We start from the raw sequence: 16,169 nt of genomic DNA, 5'->3' as shown, positions 1-16,169 counted from the left end.
GGCAAAATATTCACGATGTACTTGTATGTGTATTTGTATTTGCCTCCGATTGGAGCACGCTTGTTAGTGTAAATGTGCGTAAAAATTCCAAACGAAGGCTAAAGTGTAAAAATTCATACCATTCATCACCATCTATCCAAAAACTAAAAATGATGTCAAAGGAAAACAATAGGCATTGAATGCGTGTGGTACAAATTTATGGGGTATTCTGTGGCAAACAATGCCGCACCGATTTTGTATTACAAGCGTCTATGGGCTTATAGTACAAAGGGGCATATGGGGTAGGGCAAATGGCTTTGTCTGCCAGCCAACCAACCAGGCCGACGGCTAACCAATACCACGAGGTTGGCATAAAACATGCTTTTGTTAAATGAAAGCGAGGGTTTCGGACACGTGAGTGTTTTGAAGATTTTCTATACATATGCATATCTATGAGCATACGAGTATATGGTGCTGTCGTGAATTGGTTGCTGCAACTGTGATCGCTGCAGTAACGCTGACTGAATGGTATGTGTATTGCAGATGACAGCTGCAGCCTGCAGCAACGAGTCTAGAAGAGCTACTAAAAATTCAGTACCAAAAAGTTTGAATGGTGAGTTCAGTGGGTTGAGTGCGCTTGGAAGGTCATATGTGTAAACCAGTTTGTATATATATGTATATACATTAATATGTAAGAGTGTGTAGTTGCTATAACGCCTTATAGTTTAGGAATTAAAACTATGCGAGTGGCATCTGCAATGACAGCAAAAAGTTAAGAGAAAAAATATAACTAAAAATTAAATAATAAAATAGAAAGAATAGAGTAGACAGCCGCAAAGATTCAGCAGAGCATGTGGAAATTCCTAGGTTTTATTTTACATATGTATATATATTATGGTAAATAAACTCTATCTAGGTATAGAGAAGATGAGGAAAACATGAGAGCAGGAGCACGCTTTTAGAAATGTAGAGTACGGCAAACTTTTGGAATATATACTGAAGTGCAGGATTTGTGATTTGCAACGAGAAATGACGAGGTTACGTTATATAATACCGAAAATCCAATATGTATGCAATATGACAATTGCATTTCCACTTCGGAAGTTCGCAGTTCTCGAAGTACCAAGGTCAAGATTCAAGTAATCGGCGTATATTTGTACTAACATTCCTTAAATGGAACAAACAACTCTCAACAAGAAAACTTAAAATTTGATCTCAACTTACACGAAGCATCAACGTTGGCATTCCTCTTTCTTAATGGAAGCATTATCACTTGAACTCCCGCTCATAGCTTTTTTCAAGATTCTACAACGTATTCAATATCTTTCTAAATTTTTCTGTTTATCCTTTTTATCATCAATAGCTTTTTTATTCCCACATCAGCGCGGCTCTTGAGTTTCATTTTGCAGAAACTTATCGGGCCATACACGCTTCTCTTTTTCCAAATTTCAGATTAATTTTTTTAAAATTTCCACAGATGCAATGTTCCTTGCAATGTGTGTTCATCGAGAAATCAAAAAATCTAGATGGTAGGCTAACTGAAATCCAAACTTCGACCATAGGCTAGTGCTTTTCCGGAACACTACTCAATGTAAATCTAGCAGTGAACGGGATACTACCCTTAGAGCAATCCTCATACTTTTTTTTATTCTTTTAATAAGTTACATGACTCAATCTCGTTGATTTCAGCGACTTTTCTGTTGAACTCTGAGATTCAGAATATATCCCTGGAAGCTAGATTCGGTGTATTTGGACGTAATTAAAAGACGTGTTCATAAGATTTTTCAGTAGTTTTCGTTTATCCGATTTGGTTATAATGTTCTAAACCATTTTCATCAATTTAAGGTAATTATCTTTATTCTCAAGGACTACTTTCCGATGACCATTATTTTAAGCTCTGAGAACCGATAAATAACGCTCAAAGTCCAATCTGCAGAATAACAAATTCTCGTCTCAAATCGAAGCCGATTGAAAATTTTCTTCTTTTTTTAATTTATTTGAATTTGGTGTTCGTGTGGTTCTCACAACACATATCTCTCTTTTCAATTTTTCATGGACCTCATTTCATGCTCGTCCAAAATAATTCTGCAACACCTTTTAACGACTCCTAACAGCATTGTTTGGGCGTCAATTACATTCATCGTCTTTGGTTATCATAAGATAATTGGTAGCCTTGTGCTCCATAGACTCGAATAATACTCATCACTAAAAATGCTTGCTTCAACAAACCGATTGTTCGATAGCAGTGGAGTATATATTCAGGTGTCTTTTAAAGGTGAGGTCTTGCTACCAAGTAAGTCAATACCCCTCTAGTGGCCTTTTACTAAGTTTCCTCCACAGTTATCAACTTGCCTGTTGCGTATATAATAACTTATAGCGATAATAGCTTTTCTTTTTGTATTTTTTTTTTTGTTTTTTAATTTTTATTTTTATGAGGTTCGTCGTTTTATGTTTTTTTTTTTCAAATTAACACTACGCTTACTTAAATTCATCCTTTGTGCCATCATAAAATCAAGAAAATGCGCATCACCCTAAAGCATTTTGTCTAAGTAATTTTTGCTTTCCTTGTTTTATTTTTGTTTTTATTTTCATTTTTATGGTTGAGTAAATACCAAATTATTGCGAACGTCCGCAAAAACTCATTCGCTTACACTGCACTGAACATATGACCATAAAATAGAACACAAATAAAAACACGGAGCCTGGGTGTGAGTATGCTTTCGTACTTATGATTGTGTGCGTGTAAGTACACATATGCACAATGAAGCCGGTAGTGGCGGCTAATGAACGGATGAAAAAAGTTGACATTGCCCAGCATAGGATGCTTCCCAGAGCCCATATGCTGACATACAGAAATATACATATATTTTTTCAAGCGCAAATATATATATTTTCTTATATGTGTACATATTATGCAAAGCGATCCCTCTGTTTTCATTCAGTTTATACTTATTTTGAACCTTGTGCATCCGTCCGGTGGTCAAAAAACTTTTTTACTAAATTAAGTATATAAACATTTATAAGTAAATATTCTCGTATGTATGTTTGTCTGCGTACTCCGCTTCATGGCTCAGCTGTCGTGTTATTTATTTGTTAGTTTTCCTGAGGTTTTTATTTCATTATTTCTCGGTGACAAAGTCAAAGGAATTAAAACGATTCACCAGCATTTGCGGAATACGAGACATTGGAAAAAACAATGACAATGGTGCGGGTTCAGTCTGTGTGTCCTACAGTGAAATGAACTAGTTGCGAACTACTCTACAACTAACATTAACCAAAGGCAAAACTAGTAGTATCGGCTGTCTGTTTTCTATGCAAGCAAGTTTTTGTAATGACAATTCCACTGGAGAGCCTTAGCAAGCCACAGTTAAGGAGGATGTCCGACTACCACTAAAAGTAGTTTGAGCTTTTTAAACTAGGTGAAGTCATTACTAAGCAACGCTACCACCAACAATTCATAAAATTGAAGGGATTCATTGCCGAAAATCCCCCAGAATTTGCTACTGAACACGAGGAAATTTTTTTCATCATGACAACGCCCTGCCTTATGTTACAGGACCAGTTAAAAACAATTTGAAAAATCACTTATGGGAAGTTTAGCTTCACAGTTTTGCTTTATTCCAGATCTTACACCTCCTTATTTTATCGCTATCATTCGTTACGGCTTAGATTAGAACAGTGTACCAAAAATTCGTTTAGGATCAAAACTTTGAACTGCCAGACAAACAAGAAAACGTTTTGGCTACTGACTGGAAATACTTTTAATAATATTATTGTGGTCACTCTTCTTAACAGACGTTAAAATTTTGAATAACAAAACGCAAGAACATAATATGTACCTAAAAGGCTTGCCTAAGGTATTAGGGGTAGTCAGAGGCACGAAAAAATTACAATTTTCACTATTTTTTTTCTATTAAATCGTGTTATTTTACAAATGTAGTAATATGGCATTATTATAGAATGTGTTGACTTGAAGTCACGAAAATTAAAAAAAAAATAATAATAATTTCCAAAGTTATAGCTGTTTATGTTGACCCAGTTCCAAAAAAAGGTACCTGCGGTGACAACCATAAGTCCTTGGAGATTCATTTAAAAGCAATCGGATAGAAAAAATTAGTTTTATAAATAGATAATCCTAGGCCGTATCAAAGGATATTTGTTTTTTTTTATCAAAAATTAATGAAATGGCGGCCTCAGGAAATTTTTTTTCTTATTGGTTTTAAAAAATCGAAATTTTTGAAAAAATTAAAATCCTCCGATCGGGCCCGAGTTTATTATGTATTCTAAAAGCTATATAAATTTCATTAAAATCTACTGATCGGTTTTCGAGTTACAATTGTCACCCTTTCAAAAAACATAGTTTTGAGAAAAACGCGTTTAAAGTTTCACACTAGCGCTTTGACGTGCCCGAGCTTTATTGTTATTTGTCAAATAAATCAAAAACTAATTATTGGATCAACGTGAAATTTGCAGAGAACATTTTTAAGATATTACACTTAACGAAAAGGCAAAAAGAAATTAATTTTTGAAAATTCTGACTACATCTGACCCCTTAATGTTATACTCCACTATAAAATAAGTGAAAAAGAAAATACAAAATTATTTCTAAAAAATGTATAACCACATTTCATACATCTTATTTCTGATGCTGACGTAATTATACCACCAAGCTTGTAACATCCAGAAGGAAAATTAGGAGCCCCTTAAAAAATATATATATGAATTGGTCTTACAAGCTGGGTTGAGTTAGGCATGCCCGTCTATCAATATGTCCGACAAATAGTCCTCCAGTTTTTTAGATGTAGCTCTGAAGTTTTCACATGCGCTTTTTTCCCAGGAAATTTGTGATTTGTCGGCACCATTTATATCGGACCTCGAATACAAATGAGACCTAGGTGAGAAACTTTTTTCTTTAGAAACATATTCACAAAATTTGGCATAAAGTAACCATAAAGAGTTTCTGTATGAAAAGCGTTTGTATTTTTGAAAGGTACTCTAATTTTGGTCCAACAGATGTTCATCTTTTTTCTTGATTTATGTATTAAATGAATGAGAATATTCTTATAATGCTGGAAAAGTAGTTCTGCCGTAAACCATTGAAAGCATTCCTTACATCACCTTATAATTTCTTTGATTATTTTTCGAGTTTTTTTTTTTTTTTTTTTAGAATGTGTGGAAATTTCAGAAATATCGATATACCTACAGCAGTTTTCAACACCTTTAGCAGAATTATGTATTAAAACTGGATAACTTTTTAAAGACATTAACTGAAATAAGATCTACTTACATATGAACTGAAATTAAAATGCCCCCACTCAAGTACCAAATATTCTTCCCTCAGTCTCTCACTACCCAACCTCGTTGCACCCATATATAACACCAACCCTCTTACATATTTACAAACATATCCCCTCGGTATTGTATACGATATGGTGGTTTCATATGTTTCTGGCTTAACGAAGGTCTTATATGCGCCTAGCAATTCTGTGCCCAGACAATGTGAAATTATTTAAAAGCAAGTATAAATTGAATGGAGAGTCCTAGTGAACTCAAACCACGTTAATGTATGTTTACATATAGTATATATATACATATACAGTGTGATGGTATGCATATGTAGATCTGAATATGAGTGGAGCCAATTTTGGTTGCATCGCTTGACCCAATCAAAAGCTTTGCAGAACTCATCGCCATGCTACCAAAGCATCCTTTTAAGCTATTGTCGGTTTTACCGTTGCCTATGTAGTTATTTATATACATACATATGTGCATTGTGCGTGTATTAAGCTCACACTTTCTTTTATTTTGTAAAATCTTCTTTGTTTGTTTCCACAAACAATAAATAATACGATCACAAAGGATGCGCTCGGTTTGCGCCATAATGCCTACTTGGCCCATAATGTTCTTTCTTCAGCGTTCATTGACCTTAAAAGCCGTTTTAATTGAAGGTCTACTGCAGAAAAGAATAATATTTAATACCTGATACAAAAAAGAAACAATTCATGCCTAACAATATTTTGCTATAGAAAGCACTATACTATACTTGAAATAGACTTCCATATTTTATTTGTACTTGTTAAGTAGTACTTATTGACATCATTTTCATACAGCCGAATTGAATGCCGAAATATTTACGAGGGCATGAAAGTTTGTGAGTCGGTTAGAGAAACAAATAGTATAGAACAGTCTATCATATAGAAGTTAAATTCAACTGAAAGGCAAACGAATGTTCCAATTTATTTTTATAGCTTAATCTCATTCCTTATAAACTTCCGAAACCGAGGAGTTACACTTAGTCCAAAAATTAATAAGCACCCAATTACCAATGACTAATAACCCGAAAACTGTACAACATATTTCTTTCAGGATGCTACTTGACTGAAAATATATAAGGGGTATTCAGACCGAAACCTGTTAATTTTGTAATTCGTTAGTTGATACTTCGTTAAAAGGCTTAATTGTGAACATACTTTTTGCTCTACCTCTGTAGTATGGTAAATTTTATTCCGAAACAGCTGATTCAATTTTATTAAAGAGTAAAAATGCCTCAACAAAGTGCAAAATCAAAAATTGTCAGTAATTTAATTGAAAATTATGTGCAGCAGATCAAATTTATTACTGGTAAGTACTTAAAATTGGCGTACAGAGGAGCATGGAACTAACTTTCAAATTATTTCAAGACATTTTCAGTGAAGATGAAGATTTGGTAGAGGATACCATTTACGAGGTGTGTGATGATTTTCTCATTACACTAAAATGTCGTAGAGGTGTAGAAAATATTGTTCCACACACACAATAGATGACAATCGGTTCCGTCAAGTGCTGCGTGTAGACCGAATTCAATTTACTCACGTATTGACCCTCATATCAAGTGACGAAGTTTTTAGAAAATATAGCGGCAAGCAATTCCCGATTGATATACAGCTAGCTGTCGTTCTATATAGATTGAGATCTTCTGAAGAAAGTGCATCGATACGAAAACTTGCATCAACTTTTGGGATTGGTGACGGAGGAACGTTAACAAATATTACTCGCACAGTATTCAAGGTATTTTTAAATCAACTCCATTTATATATATATATATATTGGCCAGCTAATACTGAGCGCACTTTAATAGTACGAGAAACGTTCAACGAACTACCATTTTGTGTAGGCACTGAAATAAAACTCGCCGAATCCCCAATAAAAAATCATGAAGCGTTCTTTTACAGAAATCATATATGTATACGAAATTAAAACTCAAATGGTTTGCGACTACAAGGTCAAAAATCGCGATGTTGTCGTTAGTTGCAGTGGCTCTACTCACGATGCAAAAATATTTAAAAACTGTTCACTAAACAAAAACCAGCCAATATTCTTTTCAGGACAATAGTGGATTGCTGGAGACCTTGCTTAACCCCTCAGTAACATTATTATAATGCCTTATAGAAGTAACTCTCAACAATTTGAACTACCTAAAAGAAAAAAATTAAACAAACAGCATAGCAAATACCGTGTAAGAATTGAACACTGTTTCGGCTTATTAAAAGAGCGATTTTGCAGTCTAAAAGAACTCAGGATTCGAATTCGAAATAAACGTAGTCAAAAATACTTTAACTTTTAATTCTGTATTCTTCACAATATAGTACTTGATAACAGTGAAAATAGGAATGTCAACGAGAGTACAAATGAAGACATTTATGAAGGAGAAGTGGCAGAATCAATCTCAAATAGCTTTGAATTAAAAATATAATCGTTACATCATCTCATGTTTCCAAATACTGTTTAATTAAATTGAAAATTATAATTAAATCAAAAATTAATTTTTCATTTTTATATACATACATATAAAAAGTTGTATAACTTCAAGATATCACATTTAGATACATTTGTTCATTCTTAAAAATTATTATACAAAACATATACAATTGTTATATATTATATTTGTACTTCAGTTCAATCATTGCCAGTCTTTCTTTTAGATCCGACTCCAATTTTTTCATTTCAAACTCTTTATTTAACTTTTCTCTGTCAGTCCTAAGTCCTAAAACTAAAAGAGGCAGATGTAGGTTTATATATACCAAAGAGATCAGGATGACGAGTAGAGTTGAAATCCGGATGTCTGTCTGTCCGTCCGTCCGTCCGTCCTTGCAAGCTGTAACTTGAGTAAAAATTGAGATATCGTGATGAAGTTTGGTACACTTATTTCTTGGCTTTATAAGAAGGTTAAGTTCGAAGATGGGCAAAATCGGCCCACTGCCACGCCTACAAAATGGCGACAACCGAAAACCTATAAAGTGTCATAACTAAGCCATAAATAAAGATATTAAAGTGAAATTTGGTACAAAGGATCGCATTAGGAAGGGGCATATTTGAAAGCAATTTTTTTTGGAAAAGTGGGCGTGGCCCCGCCCCCTACTAACTTTTTTGTACATATCTCGAAAACTACTATAGCTACGTCAACCAAGCTCTATAGAAAGGAAGAAATCGGATAATAACCACGCCCACCTCCCATACAAAGGTTATGTTGAAAATCACTAACAATGCGTTAACGGACTAATAAAAAACGGCTAAAAACACTAAATTTTACGGAAGAAATGGCAGAAGGAAGCTGCCTTCTTTAAATATAATGCTAGTTTGAATTCCATCTGATGCCTTCTCTATAATATATACATTAGGAACCAATGATGATAGCGGAATAAAACTTTACACAAATACGGTATTTGAGCAGAGGTATCCCTTGTGGAAAAATTTTCGTGAACTTTTCAAGGTCCCTGATATCGAACACGGAGAACTCAGTGCCTAACCTAACCTAACCTAATTTTTCACCGAAAATATCGGTGAATCTCTCAGATATTTTCAGGTAATTCAGAGGGCATCATTTTTATACTCTCGCAATAAAGTTGCTAATAACGGTATATATCGTCAGATATATGGTTACATATACAAAAGTGATCAGGGTGACGACTAGAGTTGAAATCCGGATGTCTTTCTATCCGTCCGTGCTGTAACTTGAGTAAAAATTGAGATATATTGATGAAACTTGTCATGCGAGAGTATAAAATGTTCGATGATACCCGAACTTAGCCCTTCCTTACTTGTTCAATTTCTATTCGTTGCTCAAAAAACTGTTCTCTTTTCTTTTGTATATCTTTAAGTTCACTAAAAAAATTATTTGGAGCACGTTTTTTCACTTTTTCGAGGAACGATGGATGGGTAGGAGGAACTGTTGCTACCTTTGCTCCTACTGTTGTCTGTTCTGCTTTCTCGTTAATTGAACCCGGTGGTTCCGCAGATTATTGTGATGATTCGGCAGCAATTTCCACTACCTCTACAAGGTCTGCAAAATCGCTGCACTATTGTGATACTTCATGGTTGCTATAATTGGTTTCGGATTTACTTCCAAATAGAACCGAAAACCGTTCATAAGTCGGACACATTTGTGAAAGTTTTCCTGAAAGATTGTAGAATGATTAAAAAACCAAAAAAGTTTCATTTAACAAAAAATTTCTTTAAAAAAAAAATGTGTTTCGAACCAAATGGAATCATACTGACAAAATTATTGCCATTTTCTGCAAAGTATTAGTAAAGATAAATATTATTAGACATGAAGTGACTTTCAGTGAAATACGTGAAGTCAGATAAGTATCAGAACAAGACTATAGGGATATTCAGACCAGCCTTGTTAATTCGTTAGTCGTTATTCGGTAGTTTTTGATATGTATTTTGTTTTTGTAAAATGGACAAACTATCGTTCTACCGAGCAACGAGCTATCCATCTGGGAAGCTTGATAATTGTTTCGTTACTCGGTAATATCACATCAGCTGTTTGTTTGTTGTTCGTTGCTCTACATATTTTTAAACGGTGAAAATAAATTTGGTGCTCACTTCGTGAATTAGGAAAAATTTTGCAAAAGTAAGTACATCTTCAACAAATAGTTTTATTTCATTAAATACTTATTTTAAGTGGAACCTCAAAAGCAAATACGCAGGAAGGCAAATCCTCAAAAACTGGAGTGAGGAGAAAAACCATTTCGTTCTATAATATTAACTAGAAATTGTGGAAATTGAGATAGTTCTTTATACAATTTGCTTTTACTAAACACTTTAATACATCTTCTTATAGAAACCAAACGCCCAACTGTACTATCAAAAATTAATTGAAACAACAAATATCGATGCGACTACGGACATGTTGGGCTGCAAGGTCCGGTACTGGAAGCAGATGTATAATAAAGCTGAGGAGTTTCGCAAATCGACAGGAGCTGGAATAAACGTTGGCGATGAAGTTTCCTCAATAAAAGGTAAATGTGGCTTTAATGTTAAGTGAAACTATTTTGGTTTTTTAATAATTCTCCGTTCTTTCAGCAAAACTTTCACAAAACTTTCAAGATTTATTTTCGAACTACAAGAATCAAGTCTATATTCAATATTGGTATTTTCAAGTTTTCTAAAACCGCGGACACAGTCATTTCCATACACGGCTAAGGAAAAACAACTTAGTAAATAATTTGGCTGTAAACTTTCTTTTCAAATATTGACATCTTCGGACCTGAGACTAAATATTAATTGGTTTGCTCCTCTTGATGCACTTATCTGTAAGAGATAAAGTTACCGGGTAGCATAATTTACTGGTTCACTTTTTTATACCCTGGACATAAGTTTTAGACGATGTTCATAACACGCAGAAACTTCGGATACTATATAAAATATATAACGTGTGATCCAAGTACAGCTATATTTTTCAATATCCATTTTTAACCGATCACGCATGAGGCGTGTCAAGCTGTCATGTAATTTTTTTTCAGTATTATTTAACATTTCAACATGAAAAGATTTTCGCTTAAACAACGTTTATAAGTCGTTTAACTTTATTCCAAAAATGCATGTTTTGTAAAGAAAGTATTTCGCTCGCTACGCTCAACTATGGTCAACGTAATCGACCTACTGAGCATACCATTCGCTACTCCATCACCCATCTTCAGACCCAGCATTCATTATTGGATGATATTCGACCGAATAAACCACGTCTAACAGGCAGTGACGAAAATATAGCAGCCGTAGCTGAGAGTGTACATAAGGGTGCTTCAAAAAAAAATTTGGGAATTTTTTTTTTCAACTGTTACCCCCTCAAACGTTAGTGATTGACAAACAAAAAATGCGCCCTCAAGCTAGGAGCTGTGGCTTAACTCATAGGGGTCGCTATTTTTTTTTTTAAGTTCCCATACATTTAACATAACATTTTCGTTTTTTCATTCAAACTAAAATTTCACCAACTAATTTTAGTTCTCAAAAATAGCCAACACATATTCAGAAAAAACACTTTTCAAACTTCAAACATTTCTGCGACAATCTCGATTAGGCGATTACATATATTTATTTGAAATTTGGACTTTTTTCAATAAGAATAAAATATTTATATATAATATATCTGAGGATAATAATAATGTCGCGTGAATTTTTCGTTTGAAAAGCCAGCTGGTTTCAACAAGAAATAGTTCCCACACATTGCATTGTCAATTTATTTATAGAGAGAACCCCTCCGTGAACAGATAATTTCACGTTTTGGGCTCGTCGATTAGCCACAAAGATCATGTGATATCATACCTTTCCACTTTTTCTTGTGCGGATATGTAATGTATAAAGTCTATGCGAAAAATTCTGCTTCAATTCAGGCCAAGAGATAATCTTCAACAGAAAAATATCAAAGAATGTTAATAAACATTCCCTATTAAATTTTAAATTTGTTAAAAATGTAGGGAACCTCCAGATGGATCACCCTTTACATATGTAATATGACGACTTGACTCTATTTAGACATGCCTCATGTATTGTTCATGTAATGTTTCTTCACACGTTCTTTTCTCTCCAAGAAGCTGCTCATTAGTAGGATTCGTTGGTATCCAAGCATTAACGCACCTAACATACCTGCGATATAAACTTAATACCGAATATATTTCATTATATGAAATCCTTTTTTCTTTAACGAAATATTTTCACGAAATTCGGAACGAATCATTGCTCAAAGCAACGGTAAAATCAGAAATTGCCAAACAAACTAATCGATCAAATCCGGTTTTTGTATGGAAAAGTTTTGTAATTGACGAGATATTTTCACGAAATTTGACATTATTAGCCAAGGCAACGGTGTAATGACGGTACAATGAAAAAAATTATTTAGATGGGATTTTTATAGCATACAACTGTCATTCAAACTGGCCGATCAAAATCTTGATAAATTTTTTTACCATTTTATGCTATCAAAAATGTATCTGTGACAGATATTAGTCCCAAGTGACGCTAAATTTAACTTTTTCTTTTTAAATGGAATATAAAGCGGTAACTCAACGCTAATTAGGTCAAAATATTGATAATTTTATTTATGTTTTAGTTTAAATATTATTACAATATACTTAAAACACTCCACATTAACTTATTTAGTGTTGTAAAATAGTACTTTCTAAGTTGTACTCTTCCAACCATTTCCAATAAAACAATTGTCATTCTAACAATAAATATTTTATTATCCGCCAATAATACACACTAAGTGACCCAATTTAACAATCAACAAAAGCGCACACCCTCCTTCGCCACATTTATTTGTAAGCTAGCAGAAAATCAAAAAGGGATATCCAAACAATTGTGGTCAATCGCGTAAAAGACAAACGACATATACATAAAAAATGAAGAAAAAGGAAAAGCAGGAAAATTGCACTAAACAAGGATATTTGGGGATAGTGACTGGCTGACAGAGTCGCAACCATGAAATGAAATATTAAGTGCCATTAAAAAATATACAAATGCAATAGGATAAAAATCATGGCGCAAGTTTAAGCCAAAAATTTACTCATACACATACGGATATAATACTCTTATAAAAACAATAGCGAAAGAAAATAATATAGATTTCAGGCATTCGAGCATTGTGGCAAGACAAACACATGCGCAACGGAAAGGCAATAATCATAATAATCTGTAGAGGCATTAAAGTTAATACGGGCCAAATGTTTTTGTGGACAGAGACCGGGCTTAGGACGGGCAGTGCCATAAACACAATGTAAAAGCACTGACAACAGCAAAAAACAACTTTGAGCAGAAAATGCAAAAACAACAGCGATATAGCAGCAACAAAGTGTAGTAGCGCAGGCGGTGACAGGAAGCAGACAGGAAGAATGGCTAACTTAGCACTAAGCAGTGGCAGCATACAAACAATGACAATTGGCGTCTGGCAGTAAACAGATGTTGACCTCCTGGCCGGCTAAACATATTGCCGGCGGTGTATCCCAGACTTTACTCAATGTGCCCGCCTCGCAATGGGTTCATTTCCGTTCCGAAGCGGGCAAGCGAGTTAAATCCAATCGTTTTGCTAAATAAGATGATTTTCAATTTGAGCACTTTGTCAATTTCACAACAGCCTGGCTAAATTGACTGAAATATAATAGTTGTTGTACTTGCTTCTCCAGCGTTTGTTCTGTGGGGTGAATTTTGATTGTTTGCACTTTTCTGGCTGTTAAAGGTGACTTTAATAAATAGTCAGGAATTGATACGATTGAGAAGTTTTGTACAAGAAAAATTTAACAGAGAGATAAGCAGCAATAATTTTCAATTTTATAAATCTTCAGCCATTTAGAGTGCTAAATATTAAAATAATGTTAATATTATAATTAAATTAAAGAGATTCCAGCGATTTGACCTAAAATTCCAAACCCAATTGATTTTCAACACATACAAATTATAAGTGAGATTATATCGATAATTTCGATAATGAACATCGGTGCGACGATACTAATGATCGGTATAGTGCCGCCAGAAAGTTCTTAGAGAAGTTTTAAGATACATTATTGGTTCTAGTTTTGCTGCATCTATTGAATCATGATTAATTAAAATAGTGGCATGTATGCAGCTTTAGTACTGAAAGGATCTTAAATCACACATTCTGATACTGCAGAGAATCATACTAGAAATTCTCTGTGGTAAAGAAAAAGTAAATCAAGTTTCATCAAAATAAACATTTACTCTGATAGAAGAGCAGCATTTTTAGCGCAGACCTCGCTCAATGTGAGCTCAACGTTAGAGCTGCGGTAACTGCAAAGCCGACGAACTAACAAGAGAGTACAGCCTTGTGAAGCTTACTTTTGAGTGGGAATGAGTTGGTTTTTTTGTCATCTCGCGTTTTAACAATGGTCCTTTGAGCCGTCCGTGTGCTTCGCAGACATTGGTTAATAACTCTTATGTGGCTGATAGATCTTGCTACCTTACTGGACATTGTTCAATAAGCATTCATTCGATAAAGCTGAAAACCTTGTTGGGTGCTAACTGTCGAAGTTTTATGAAACGAGAATATGCAGATTTATCATTCATTGAAAAATCTCGGTAGTCATACCTTCGTCGAACCAGGAAACATAGCCGAATTTGACATTAGAGTCCGTAATAAATTTGTGATAGCTTCAAGGCGCTTTGCCGCTTTATAAGTTTACTATGATCAGTTATATAATAATGTCCGATACCACAACGGACCGGGCTGTAAGCTGTATATTACTGTGGATAAAAAACAGTAAGACTTTCTAATTTAAATTTGGCGCGAGAACCCAGTCGTCGATGTCCAGGACGTAAACTAAATAAAGTAATTGTTGCTTGAGAGTCGGCGATGAACAGTAAAAGATCTTACTGGTATCGTTGGAATATCGGAAGAATCTGTAAAAGCCTATTTTGAAAGATCGTTAGGGCATAAGAAAAGTAAAAGCTGATTGGTTCCAAAATCACTCACATTTTTCGATAAACAGCGTGTGTTAACGTCTGAAAACAATGCTTTTCTACTATTAGGATGTCATGAAACTTATTATAACAATGATGACGACGACTCTTCTACCTATAGTTACAACCCGAAAATAGACAACTAATCGGCTTAATATCGTGACAAAAGTGAGCGGAAGCCGGAAAACCTCGTCAGAATAACTCGAAATTCAAGTTTATGTTGACAGTTTTTTTTTGATTAACGAGGTGTAGTGTACTCGAAATTCCTTTCGACTAAGCTGTCAACAAGGAACACTATTTGAATGTTACACGTTTTTTGCTACAAGGTATTCGTAAAAAGAGACCGGAGCACCATGATAATGCACCGTCGCACTTGTAAACCGAGTGTATATATACCAATTAGATTAGAAAGATCCATTTTTCATGGAATAAATACATATTCGACTTAATGAAATGGGTAATTTTGAAAGCGTTTTAACTAAATAAACTTACGGCGTTCTTCCTTGCTGCTCGCTGAGTTTGCGGCCAGACATAATAGATTTTAATAGTTTAGAAGAAAATGTCCAAGGTTCTGCGAATCCGGCCCAGCTATTAAAATTACTTTTCTTAGAGATGGTGATAATTAAGTTAATGAGCTGCAATATATGTTAAAATTTTTTCTTCGCACAGTAGCTTATCGTTAAGAAAATGGCACTTATCATATTAACCGTATCATAAAATACCGATAAGTATTCCATATTCAACGAGTAATTAAGTTATGCAGATAGGTAATTGCAAATTTATGTGTGATATATACAAAATGAGGATCTACATATTACTGACGTTTTTATGACATTGCAGGGGAGAAACCTGTTTCCGATTACTCATGTCTTTTCTATCACCACACTGTCAATTTGATGGGTCAGATAAAGTAAGTTGATAAGAGCAAATGCAGAATAAATCACAGGCTGCAGTGCAAATCTTTAACACACTTTTCTATCCAGTTTATGTGTTATGAAATTCTAACCGAGTATGGCACCATTTACTTAATTCACACATTTACAGTCTACCTAACTGATCGGTTACACTTCGACGTGTATATTTTCGGAAAAGGAAATATCTTCTTCTTGATTGGCGTAGAGTCGTTTCTTCTTTTCGCTACGTGGCGCCAATTAGATATTCCAAGCGAAGCCAAGTCCTTCTCCATTTGGTCCTTCCAACGGAGTGGAGGTCTTCCTCTTCCTCTGCTTCCCCCGGCGGGTACTGCGCCGAATACTTTCAGAGCTGGAGCTTTTTCATCCATCCGGACAACATGACCTAGCCAGCGTAGCCGCTGTCTTTTAATTCGCTGAACTATGTCAATATCGTCGTATATCTCATACAGCTCATCGTTCCATCGAATGCGATATTCGCCGTGGCCAACGCGCAAAGGACCATAAATCTTTCGCAGAACTTTTCTCTCGAAAACTCGCAACGTC

General features: G+C 34.6%; 1 long non-coding RNA gene across 1 annotated transcript; it reads left to right on the top strand.

Moving 5' to 3' along the window:
* The first annotated feature begins 9,838 nt into the window (after positions 1-9,838).
* On the top strand, positions 9,839-11,647 carry LOC108971271. The gene is made up of 3 exons (XR_001993536.1): positions 9,839-9,874; positions 10,085-10,262; positions 10,327-11,647. It is a non-coding gene; the product is annotated as an uncharacterized LOC108971271 (long non-coding RNA).
* The last annotated feature ends 4,522 nt before the right edge of the window (positions 11,648-16,169 follow it).

This window comes from Bactrocera latifrons, unplaced genomic scaffold (genome assembly GCF_001853355.1).
Source record: "Bactrocera latifrons isolate USDA-ARS-PBARC rearing strain unplaced genomic scaffold, ASM185335v1 scaffold_333, whole genome shotgun sequence".
Classification (NCBI taxonomy): Eukaryota; Metazoa; Arthropoda; class Insecta; order Diptera; family Tephritidae; genus Bactrocera; species Bactrocera latifrons.
The sequence above is the reverse complement of the archived record's forward strand: the minus strand, read 5'-3'. Positions and strand labels throughout refer to the sequence as shown.